The sequence below is a fragment of the Somniosus microcephalus genome, unplaced genomic scaffold (genome assembly GCF_052327205.1).
Source record: "Somniosus microcephalus isolate GS21.2 unplaced genomic scaffold, FLI_Smic_1.0 unresolved_chr2, whole genome shotgun sequence".
In the NCBI taxonomy this organism is placed as follows: domain Eukaryota; kingdom Metazoa; phylum Chordata; class Chondrichthyes; order Squaliformes; family Somniosidae; genus Somniosus; species Somniosus microcephalus.
The window spans coordinates 47,665,188-47,675,162 of record NW_028225180.1 but is presented as its reverse complement, the minus strand read 5'-3'; the positions used below and the strand labels follow the sequence as shown (position 1 = coordinate 47,675,162).

Here is a 9,975-nt window from a genome sequence, read left to right as displayed (position 1 = left end):
ATGGTGTAAAGGATCTCGTTCTCTTCCACATGTTCGAAAACAGCTGCTGCCAACCTTCTGATCTTCAAAAAACTTGTTGAAATATTCCTTCTGTTCTTCACCAACAAATCCCAGGATTTCAGTCCAGATGCTGATCTCAGCCTTTTCCAATAAATATAATGCAGTGGGGCGGCTGGTCACTAGCACTGAACATCCTGGGAGCAGCTTGTGCTGCATTAAACTGTACACAATGTCAGACACTTCACACCAGTCTTCGGGATCTGTGCACATGTGCTGAGGTTCTGTATTTCTCCGATTGTCAGCAAAATCGATCCTGTCCTTGAATTCATCCAAACCATCGAATATAAACAGCAATTTCTCTGGGTTCTTCCAGAGCTCTCCCAGAATATTCCCAAAGTAAGATACAGATCCAGTATCAGATTCCTCAGGTTTATTCTACAGTTAATAGCGTTCAAATCGCGGAATTTGAAGCTGAAAACAAATTGAAAGTGTGTGTATATTTTCCCAGTGGCCCAGTCATGAACAATCTTTTGTACCATTGTTGTTTTTCCAATCCCCGGGACTCCGCTCACTGCTCCTGAACTCCCAGAATTTGATTTTGTCCGGGAAAAACTGCTCTTGAACAATTGATCAGTTCGGATTTTTTCCAGCTCTCTCCGGAGATGTTTCTTTTTCCACTCTTCATGGTCTCGGCCTCTTGCCAGCAGTTCATGTTCTACAAGTGTCCGATCTCGAACAATCGAAATGACCGTTAGCTCAGCATATCGATCAACCAACTGGAAAATCTTAACCTTCTCCTTTATTAGGATAGTGTTCACTCTCAGTGTTTCAGTTTGTACCCGAAGTGTTTCCTTGTGTTTCTGTTGAACATCTTCAATCAGAACAGACAGGAAGTGGTTTCAATGTTAGTTATATTGACAAAGAAAGCTCCGATATACTGCTCAGCTTTTCAGTAAAATGTGACACGAACTATTTCGAAATTTTAATCGTAAACAATGAGAAAACCAAAACAGTTCATGTGAATCTTGGTTGACAGGAAATTTCTGAGATGTGTCAAATCTACATGGGACACTAATATTTATTAACATGGCGAGCTGGATGAAGGTGAAGTGTTCCCTCTGATGGTGAATACTATCTGTTGCACAATGTACTGCAGACATCTCATTACAAATCCACAGGTAATTCTGGTTATGTGGCTGTAGTGGTTATAATGGATAAATGATTGAACCCCACACCCAGCAGAGCTGAGTTTTTGTACAAATAGCAAATGCGGAATTGGGCAGCACAGAGAGGGACAGGCTCACAATGTACTGATTGGGCAGCACTGAGAGGGGGACAGGCTCACAATGTACTGATTGTGAGTCTGTCCCTCTCCCAGTGCTGCCCAATGTACTGATTGGGCAGCACTGAGAGAGGGACAGGCTCACAATCAGTACATTGTGAGCCTGTCCCTCTCTCAGTGCTGCCCAATCAGTACATTGTGAGTCTGTCCCTCTCTCAGTGCTGCCCAATCAGTACATTGTGAGCCTTTCCCCCTCTCAGTGCTGCCCATTCAGTACATTGTGATCCTGTCCCCCTCTCAGTGCTGCCCAATGTACTGATTGTGAGCCTGTCCCCCTCTCAGTGCTGCCCAATGTACTGATGTTCCCCAATTTTTGATCAGCTCTTGGGTGAGCTCTTGGGAAATTCTATACATTTCCGGTTAACATGTCACAGGGAAATGTTAATGTTATTGTGAAGGTAAAAAGGGATAACAACAACAACTTGAATTGACATAGCCCCTTTAACTTAGTAATAACGTCCAGAGAGACTCAGCAGGAGCGTAATCAGATAAAAGGAAACACCGAGCCAAATAAAGAGATATTAGAACGGGGACCAAAAGCCTGGTAAAAAAGATTGAATTTTAAGAGTGAACAGACGATAAGTAGAGGCGGATAGGGTTGGAGGGGCAATTCCAGAGGTCAGGTTCGAGGCTGCTGAGAACGCAGCCGGCAATAGTGGAGAGGTGAAAATCAGGATGCACAAAGTTCAAAATTGAGGAGTGCAGAGATCTCGGAGGGTTGTGGGCCTGCAGAGTTAGGGATGGCTGAGGTCATGGAGGGATGGGAGATAAGGATGATAATTTCAAAATCAAGACTTTGCCAGACAGGGAGCCAAAGTAGGTCAGCGAGTCCATGGGTGATGGGTGAACGGGACTCGGTGCGAGTTCCGATAGGTGCAGCAGAGTTCAGGATATGCTCAAATTTAGAGGATGGAACATTGGTGGCTGGCAAGCCTTAGCCTGTTGGAATAATTGAGACTGGAGATAACAAAGGCATAGATGAGGATTTCAGCATTAGATGGGCTGAGGCAGGGGCGCAGACAGTGAATGTTACGGAGTTGGAAGTAGGTGGTCTTGTTGATGGAGAGTGTATGGGAGCGAAAGGTCAACTCAGGATCTAATAGGATGCATTGGTTGCAAACATTCTGTTTCAGCCTCACACAGTTGCCAGGGAGAGGGATGGAATCTGTGGCTAGGGAATGGAGTTTGTGGCCGCGACCAAAGATAATGGCTTTGGTCTGTCCAATATTTAGTAGGAGGAAGTGTTTGCTCAGCTAATACTGGATGTCGGACAAGCTGTGTGACGCATCAGAGACAATGCAGGACCTGAGAGAGATGGTGGTGCGGTAGAGCTGAGTCTCTTCAGTGAAATCTAACATTGTATTTTTGAATGATGTCACCAAGGGGCAGAATGTAGATCATAAATAGGAGGAGGTCAAGGATATATCCTTGGGGATACCAGAGGTAACAGTGCGGGAGCAGGTAGAGGAGACAGTGCAGGAGATTTGATTCTCTTTATGACTATGGAGGCCATTCGGCACATGGATTCCGTGCCAGCAATCGAGTCAGTCCCATTCCCCCGCTCTAACCCCGTAGCCCTGAAAGTTTATTTCCATCAAGTGCCTATCCAGTCTCCCTTTGAAAACATTGTGTGTCTCCGCTTCTACCACTTCCATTGGCAGCAAGTTCAAGTTCCTCACCACTCGCTGCGTAAAAACATTTTTCCTCACATCCCCCCTGTATCTCTTGCACAAAAACTTAAATCTGTGACCCTCGTCCTTGTACCATCAACTAGTGGGAACAGCCTTTCCCCATCTAGCCTATCCAAACCCATCATAATCTTGTACACCTCTATCAAATCACCCCTCAACCTCCTTTGCTCTATTGAAAACAAATCAAGCTTCTCCAACCTGTCCTTGTAGCTAAGATTCCCCCATCCCCAGAACCATTCTGGTAAATCTCCTCTGCACCCTCTCAAGGGCCTTCACATCCTTCCTAAAGTGCGGTGACCAGAACTGGACGCAATATTCCAGTTGTGGCCTAACCAGCGCTTTATAAATGTTCAGCATAACTTCTCTACTTTTGTAATCAATACCTCTATTTATGAAGCCCAAGATCCCATATGCTTTGCTAACCACTGTCTCAATATGCCCTGCCACCTTAACGGACCTATGCACATTAAGTCCCAGGGCACTCTGTCCCGGCACACTGTGCCATCATGTGTATATTGCCTCTCCCTTTCCTACTGCTAAAATGCATCACCTTACACTTCTCTGTTTTAAACTCCATCTGCCACTTGTCTGCCCAGTCTGCTAGCCTTTCTATATCCTGTTGCCATCAATTGGTATCATCCTCACTGTTTCCCAAACCCCCACGTTTGGTGCCATCGGCAAATTCAGAAATGCTACTTTTTATTCCAATATCCAGCTCATATATATCAGTGGCCCCAGCACTGATCCTTTGGGAACACCACTGGCTACCATCCTCCAGTCTGAAAAACAGCCAGTTACCACAACTCCCTGTTTTCTGTCCTGAAGCCAATTCCTTATCCAAGCTGCCACTGACCCATCTACTCCATGAGCCTCAATTTTGTTAACCAGCCTTCTATGTGGTACTTTGTCAAACGCTTTCCTAACATCCATGTAGACAACATCTATTGCATTCCTTTCACCAATCCTCCCTGTTAATTCATCAAATAATTCAATTAGATTAGTAAAACACGATCTGCCTTTTACAAATCCGTGTTGGCTCTCCTTAATTAGCTTAAACCTCTCCAAGTCCCCGTCAGTTTTTTCCTTGATTATTGTTTCTAAACCTTTACCCACCACTGATGTTAAACTGACCGGCTGTAGTTACTACGATTGTCCTTACACCTTTCTTGAATGGTATCACATTTGCCACTTTCCAATCCTCAGGCACCTACCCCACATCGAGGAAAGATTGGAAAATTATGGCAAGCACTTATGGCTATCTCCTCCCCCAATTCCTTTAGCAATCTGGGATGCAAGCCATCTGGACCAGGTGACTTATCCACTCTAAGCAAACACAGCCTTTCTAGTACATCCTGTCGATCAATTTTCACCCTTTCCATTGCTTCTAACAAATTCACTGTTACTGATATTTTGTCAGCATTCACCTCCTTAGTAAACACCGATACACAGTACTCTGAGTATTCTAGCCTTGCCCTGCGCCTCTGAGCATATAACACGTTCTTAGTCACTAATAGGCCCTACCCCGCCTCTTACTACACACTTATTGTTTACATGACGGTAGAGGATTTTTGGATTCCGTTTTATGTTATCCGCCATTCTACTTTCATATTCTCCCTTTACCAATCTTATTTTCATCTTCACCTCCCCTCTCAAGTTATTGAATTTGATCTCCTTCTCCCTTGAAGAATTCACCTGACATGCGCCATACAACCTTTTATGGTTTTGTCATCTTCTCTACCTCCCTCGCCATCCAAGAAGCCCTTGCTTTGGTTCCTTTATGCTTCCCTCTTCTTGGAATGTACCTAGCCTGTACCTGGAACATCTCCTCCTTAAACATCACGGTGGCATAGTGGTTAGCACTGTTGCCTCACAGCGCCAGGGACCCGGGTGCGAATCCGGCCTCGGGTGACTGTCTGTGTGGAGTTTGCACATTCTCCCCGTGTTTGCGTGGGTTTGCTCCGGTTCCCTCCCACAGTCCAAAGATATGCAGGTTAGGTTGATTGGCTATGATAAAAATTGACCCTTAGTGTTAGGGGGATTAAATACGTGGGGTTACGGGGATCGGGTGGGATATGTGTCGGTGCAGGCTCGATGGGCCGAAATGGCCTCTATCTGTACTGTGAGGTTTCTGTGATTCTGTGATTGTTCTGTTACAGGTTTTCCTGTCAGTCTTTGATTCCATTTTACTCTAGCTAGATCCTTTCACATCCCATTGAAGTTAGCCCTATTCCAGTTTAGAAGTGCCACTCCAGACTGTTCTTTGCTCCTCTCCATTGCTAATCTAAAACATATGATATGATGATCACTCGTACCCAAGTGTTCTCCCACAGACACTTGGTCCACCTGGCCCACCTCATTACCCAGCAACAGATCCAGCAATGCCTCCTCCCTAGTTGGGTCAAAAACATACTGGTCAAAGAATTTCTAATGAAACTAGTTCAGAAATTCCTTCCACTCCTTTCCCTTTACCCTAGCACTATCCCAATCGATATTTGGGTAATTAAAGTCCACCAATATCACCACTCTATAGTGCTTGCATATCTCTACGATTTTCTGCAGATAATCTCCTCTACCTCTCTCTCACTATTTGGAGGCCTATATAAAACCCCCAGTAGCCTGATCATACCCGTTTTGCTCAACTCTAAACAAATGGATTCTGTCCTTGTCCCCTCAAGAACATCCTCCCTTTCCAACACTACAATGTCTTCCTTAATCAGCACTGCCACCCTTTTTTCCTTCCCTATCTTTTATATACCCTTGAACATTAAGTGCCCAGTCCTCACCGTTTTTATGCCACGTTTCCGTTATTGACAGAACATCATATTGCCAGATGGTTAATTGTGCTGGTAGCTCAACAACCTTATTCATCACACTTTCTGCGGTTATGTTCATGCATTCTAAACACGTTTGAATTTTTCGTAGTCTTTCTTGGTCTGCTCCTGTCTAATATGGTTTTACTGCCGCCTCCAGTACTACTTTCTTCACTATGACTATGCAACACACTCACTCTTTCATGCACATCATTCCTCTTTTCTACTCCCCTATGCTGGTGCTGGTGCCCATGAAATTTAATCCACCCGGCCTGTACAGGTCCCATCTTCCCCAGAAACGGTCCCAATGCCTCAGGAATCTAAAGCCCTCCCTCCTACACCATCTTTCCAGCCACACATTCATCTGTTCTACCCTCCTATTCTTGTGCTCACCAGCCTGTGACACCGGGAGTAATCCGGAGATGACCACCTTTGAGGTCCCGCGTTTAATCTCTCTCCTAGTTCCCTAAACGCTGCCTGCAGGACCTCATCCCTCTTTCTGCCTATGTTGATGGTACTGATATGGACAACGACCTCTGGCTGTTCACCTTCCCCGCTCAGAGTGTCCCACAGCCGCTCAGTGACATCCTTGATCCAGGCACCAGGGATGCAACATACCATCCTGGAGTCACTTCTACGGCCGCAGAAACATCTGTCTGCTCCCCCAACTATCAAATCCCCTACCACTATTGCTCTGCCGCTCTTTTTACTCCCTCCCAACCTGTGCAGCTGAACCACCTGTGGTGCTGTGGACCTGATTCTGGCTGCTGTCCGTAGAGGAACCATCGCACTCACCCGTACGCAGAACAGAATATTGGTTGAAGACAGAGATGCACTCTGGGGACTCCTGCACCGCCTGCTTGGTTCTCCTCTTCTGTCTGGTCACCCATTCCCTCTCTGCCTGCACACTCTTAGGCTGTGGGGTGACAACCTCCAGAAATGTGCTATCCACGTAACTGAGCCTCGCGGATGCACCGCAGTGACTCCAGCTGCCACTCAATCTCTGAAACACGGATCTCGAGCTGCCGTAGCTGGTGACCCTTCCTGGACATGCGGTCGTCCAGGCTACGTGAAGCATCCAGGACATCCCACATGGCACAGGATGTGAACTCCACGGGACTGAGCTGCCCTGCCATTCTTCTATTTAATAGATTAGGAATGGAATGGAATTAAGAAAGATGATTAACGGCATCAGGAATTTTAGATGAGGAAAGGTCAAGGAAATGTGATTCGTTTCTTTTACTGAAGCGATGTCTTGGTCTTGTAATTGAAGTTGTCTCATTTTTTAATGGTATTAACAAAATTGCTGCAGGAACAGGCTCACTGAGAAGAGAATCAGGTACTAACAAAAATTTCCAATTGGGAGGTAAGGATTAAGATGGAATTGAGGTTCAATTATTTCACTGAAAGGTTAATAGAATAGGGGACCAAGTTACCAGGGAAGGGCATTTGGTGCAATGTAAATGGGACCGAAAGACAATTAGATGAGTTTGTGCAGACACTGAACAGATAGGTAGGTGAGATCTTCAATGTTGTCCAACATCGCCTTCAGTGTGCCAGTGCAGCCTTCGGTCGCCTGAGGAAGAGAGTGTTTGAAGATCAGGACCTCAAACCCGGCACTAAGCTCATGGCCTGCAGAGCAGCAGTGATACCCGCCCTGCTGTATGCCTCAGAGACATGGACCATGTACAGCAGGCATCTCAATGCACTGGACAGGTACCACCAACGTGGCCTCCGCAAGATCCTGCAAATCCATTGGCAGGATAGGCACACCAATGTCAGTGTTCTCGCTCAGGCCAACATCGAAGCATTGATCATGCTCTATCAGCTCCGCATGCCCGATACGAGACTCCCAAAACAAGCGCTCTAGTCGGAGCTCCGACATGGCAAAAGAGCCCCAGTTGGACAGGGGAAATGCTTCAAGGACACCCTCAAATCCTCCTTGAAAAAGTGCAACATCCCCACTGACACCTGAAAATCCCTGGCCGAAGACCGCACAAAGTGGAGGAGAAGCATCCGGGAAGGTGGCGAACACCTCGGGCCTCTTTGCTGGGAGCAAGTGGAAGCCATGTGCAAGGAGTGTGCGTCAATCCAAGCACCTCACCCACCCACCCCTTCTATCACAGTCTGCCCCACCTGTGACAGAGACTGCAGGTTCCGCATTGGACTCAGTCACACAAGAACTCATTTTTAACATGGAACAGTCATCCTCGGTTCCGAAGGACTGCCTAAGAAGTAAGAAGAGAAATACAGAGACAGACTTAAGGTAACCAACACTTTGTTAAGATGCTTTCCACGTACAGACAATAGAGACACAATTGTGAATTGGTCAAATGGCTGCTAGTGCTACAGAAAGTAGCAAGCAATTAGGAAAGCAAATGGTATGTTCGCCTTTATTACCAAGAGGATTTGAGTGTAAAAGTAAAGATGTCTTGCTGCAATTATGTAGGGCCCTGGTGAGACCACACCGGGAGTATTGTGTACACTTTTGGTCTCTTCACCTAATGAAGAGGGAGTGCAACGAAGGTTCACCAGACTGGTTCCTGGAATGGGAAGATTGAGCTATGGAGGAGAGATTGGCCCAGAAATTCGGGTCGGGGGCTTCCTGCGGGTGCAAGCCCCCGATCTGCACTTACCTTGCGCGCCGGCCGTTGAGCTGTGGGCTCCCGTGATATTCCAATCCGGGGCCTGGACCAGCTGCCGGCGCGCAGTGCTTGTGTATCCTAGGGGCGCAGTTAGTCCGATGCATCCCCTGGGATCACGTGGGCCATGGGCAGCCAATTGTAGCAGGGAATGCTCCATTCATAAGTCTGACAGGAAGTGCTGTCAAGTCTTATAAATACTGCGGCCCCAAAATAGCACTAAATCTTCAAATAAATTTTTTAAACCATCACATTTTTAAAATCTATATGTATAAACGGATACTTCTTTCTGTCTGTCTATCTGTCTGTCCTTCTGTCTGTCCTCAGGTGTGCGTCTGTCCAGCTATGCGCTCGAAAGTTATAGAGTGTACCTAAGCGTGCGTTACGTCGAAAGAAAGCTTACTTTTCCGAAACGGTGATAAGCGTATTTACGTTTCGGCCGGACAAAAATCGCGCCCGCGGTATCTGAAAAACGTTCAAAATTCCGCTCATTAGCATCTCATTATCCGCTCATTAGCGACAGAGTGACCTCGAGGTCGACCAATCGTACGCCGGGTTCCTGGCGCATGCGGCCAGGCCCTCCTACGGTCAGTGATGGACGATTGACCAATCCTACGCTTTGGTGACCTGACGGTCGACCAATCGGTGCATGTGGGGGCGGGCCTTATCGTTCTGAACCGAGGTGAGTCGCCGCCATCTTGATTCCAAACTTTTCCTTTCTTTTTCCCGCTTTCTGCGTCTTTCAAAAAAACGTTGCTTTTAAAACACATTGTTTTTTAAAAAAGTTAATTACTTTCTAAATCTTTTATCTAATCTCATTAATTTTCTGACCTTTCCCCGTTTTTCCAGGTAGGTCTCGAAGCCTCGGCCTCTCCTCCGCACCCACGCCCGAGCTAGGCACCTCCAGGCCCCAGTCAACAAGCGGCCCCCGATCGCCGCCATCTTTGTGAAGGCTGGAGGGGCGGGCCTCAGCCGAGCGCTGCTGCCGTCGCCATCTTAGTAAAGGCTGGTGCGGTGGTGGCGGCACGGAGCACCGGGGAGCAGGAGCTCGGCGGCGTCTAACTCTCTCCTCCCCCAACCCCCCTCCCCAGTCTGTCTCTCTCTCTCTCTCTTCCCCGCGCCTCCTGAATGTGCGGGAGAAGAGGCCCAGGGCACCGTGGCTGCTTTCGGAGACTTCAACTCTGTGACAGGTGAGGAGGGTCTATGTTTACGTTGGGCGGTTTCCGCGGGTGCTGATTCCTGCCGGTGTGGGTGTGGGGCCGGAGCCCGGCTCTTACCTTGCCCTGGAGAGCGGCCAGACGGCGGGGCCTGGAGTAGCAAATCGGGCACCGGCGCCAAGATGATTTCTATGCAGAGCCTGAGTGGCCAGCGAGCTTGCAGATAAAAAACGGCAGAAGAACAACGGAGAGCGGTAGAGGGGAACAGATGTCAGAGAAATAGGGAGAGAGACAGAGAGAGAGAGAGAGAGAGAGAGAGAATGTGTGGGAGGG

General features: G+C 47.4%; 1 protein-coding gene across 2 annotated transcripts in view; it reads left to right on the top strand.

Moving 5' to 3' along the window:
• LOC147092602 (ribonuclease inhibitor-like) overlaps positions 1-9,975 on the top strand; it is a 640,499-nt gene that overhangs the window by 478,696 nt on the left and 151,828 nt on the right. The window lies entirely within an intron of this gene.